Consider the following 2,838-nt stretch of genomic DNA (forward strand, 5'->3'; position numbering starts at 1 on the left):
TACCACCACAAAGATCGAGTCATACCCTCCACGAGTAGTAGGAAGTCTAATAATAAAGTCCATGGATATAGACTCCCACTTCTGTAAAGGAATGTCTAAGGGTTGAAGGTCACCAGGCATCCTCTTATGTTCAATTTTAACTTGTTGACATTGAAAGCATTCATGCACATAATTCTTAACATCCAATTTCATACGTGGCCAAAAGAATGAACTTTTAATCTTTTCATATGTCTTACTCAATCCATGATGACCAGAAAAAGGTGAATTATGACACTCATGCAGAATTTGACTCTTAAAAGAAGAATTTACAGGAATACACAAGCAGTCATAACAATACAGATTTCCCTTATACAAGTGATATCTGTTTTCATACATCTCACCAATATTCTCGCGCAAGAATTTCAAAATAGGCATATAAAAGGAATCATTTTCAACTTCAGCATGTATCTCATCAATCAAATTGGATCGCACAACAGTCAACAAATTACATATGGGCGTACGACTCAATGTATCTGCAACTTTATTTTCTTTTTCACACAAATACTTCAAATCAAAGTCATACTCAGCCAGGAATTCAATCCATCTTCTTTGTCTGTTATTTAACTATGGCTGAGTGAAAATATACTTCAAGTTTTGATGATCAGTACGCAATTCAAATTTTACACCAAGCAAGAGATGACGCCAAAGCTTCAATGCATGAACAACAAGCAAGCAATTCTAGATCATGTGTTGCATAGTTTAATTCATGTCGTCTTAATTTCCTAAACTCATATACAACCACTCTTCCTTCTTGTGTCAAAACACAACCTAATTGTTCACCACTAGTGTCACAGGACACAACAAATGGTTTGCCCATCTCAGGAACTTTTAAAACAAAATTTTCCGCTATTTTAGCCTTCAAGGTCTCAAAAGCAGTCTCACAGCTAGAAGTCCACACAAAACCCTTGTCTTTCTTGGTCAATTCGGTCAAAGGACTTGCTATCTTAGAGAAATCTTTAATGTGTGCTCTCTCATATTGTGCTAGACCCATAAAGCTTCTTACATCTCTTACTAACATAGTCTTAACTTTATCAAGATCAATGTGAATCCCCTCTTTAGAAATCACTCTTCCCAAATACACAATCTGATCCTTTGCAAAAGAATACTTACTTGCTTTGGCATACAATTTATGTTCACGCAAAACCTCAAATGTTTTCTTTAAGTACAATGCATGATCTTCTTCATTCGTAGAATACACAAAAATATTATCCAAGAATACCAGAATGAAGTCCTCAAGATACGGGTGAAAAATATTATTCATTAAGCACATGAAAGTTGTTGGTGCATTAGTCAAACCAAAAGCAAGAACTCTAAATTCATAATGTCCATAACGTGTACGAAAAGAAATCTTTGGAATGTCCTCGGCCTTGATACGGATTTGATGGTAGCCAGAACGAAGGTCAACCTTTGAAAATATTGTGGCACCACTCAAATGACTAAGCAGTTCATCTAAGTGAGGAAGAGGATATTTGTTCTTAATGGTCTTTTTGTTTAATCCCCTATAGTCGATGCATAATCTATATGTACCATCCTTTTTCTTTTGGAATAACATAGGACTACCCCAAGGAGATACACTAGGTTTAATGAAACCCTTTTTCAAAAGATCATCAAGTTGTATCTTGAGCTCTTTAAGCTCATCAATATTGAACCTGTATGGAGATCTGGAATAAGGTGTCGCTGTTGGATATAGATCTATGGCATGGTCTACCGCTCTAGGCGGAGGTATACCAGGAAGATCGTCCGGAACACATCCTTAACTTCATGTAAGAGATCCTCTATAAATTCTCGATTTGTCTCTTTATGTTTATCCCCAGATTCTCTTTAATCTCATTAGCAAACACAAGCAACGTCTCACACAAGCAAACACAAGCAACGTCTCACACTCTTATCTAAGTCACCTTATCAATTCCATTGCCAAAACTAGATTTAGAATCTCTTTCTTTCCACAAAGAGTGTGACTTATCATCATCAAATGATTAAAGATATATTTTTCTTTCTTAACAATCAATCAAAACATGATTTTCAATGATCTAATTGATACCAATGATAACATCATGCATATCAATGTTTATGTTATAGAAATCATCTTTATGATTTCGACTCTTCAAAGAAAAAAAAAACAAATTTTCTACTAACTCTTTCGTGGAACTATTATTACCACTAGTTAAGTCCACAAGTCTTTTAACTTCTCGATTTAATTTCAAGTTTAATTTCTCAATCAATTTAGACGATAAGAAGCAATGAATACTATCCAAATCAATTAAGAAATTCAAATTTTAATCTCAACTTCTACGCATAAATTCGATCTCACAGAAGCTTTCAAAGGACGTATCAAAGACATAAAGCATCACAAAGAAGGGGTAGATGACTTACCTTTATCGTACGCATCGCCAAAAGTCTCCAATTGAGCCATCTTGGTACGTATTGTCTTATCGGTCACCTTGCTCGAGCATTCGAAAGTCTCGTGGTCGTGTTCTCAATATTGAAAGTATAATCCAAATCTTTGAGTTCTTCAATCCACGCTTCTAAATCTTCGCATATCTTTCTTATGCCATCAAACTCTTTAAGCTTAGCCTTCGTTAAGAATGATTTGGTTGTCGCTTCTCCCATATCGTCATCGTTTCTTTTGGCGGTACCCCAGCGCCACCACGATGATTATTGTTTCCAGGTGGATTAGCATGGTTTTCACCTTCATGTTGGCCATCAAGGTCTACATAGATATCAAGCTACATGGGATGCATGGAAATATACCTGGACAAATAGAGAGAGAGAGAGAGAGAGAGAGAGAGAGAGAGAGAG

The sequence above is a fragment of the Adiantum capillus-veneris genome, chromosome 3 (assembly GCF_014529385.1).
Source record: "Adiantum capillus-veneris isolate H3 chromosome 3, ASM1452938v2, whole genome shotgun sequence".
Lineage (NCBI taxonomy): Eukaryota > Viridiplantae > Streptophyta > Polypodiopsida > Polypodiales > Pteridaceae > Adiantum > Adiantum capillus-veneris.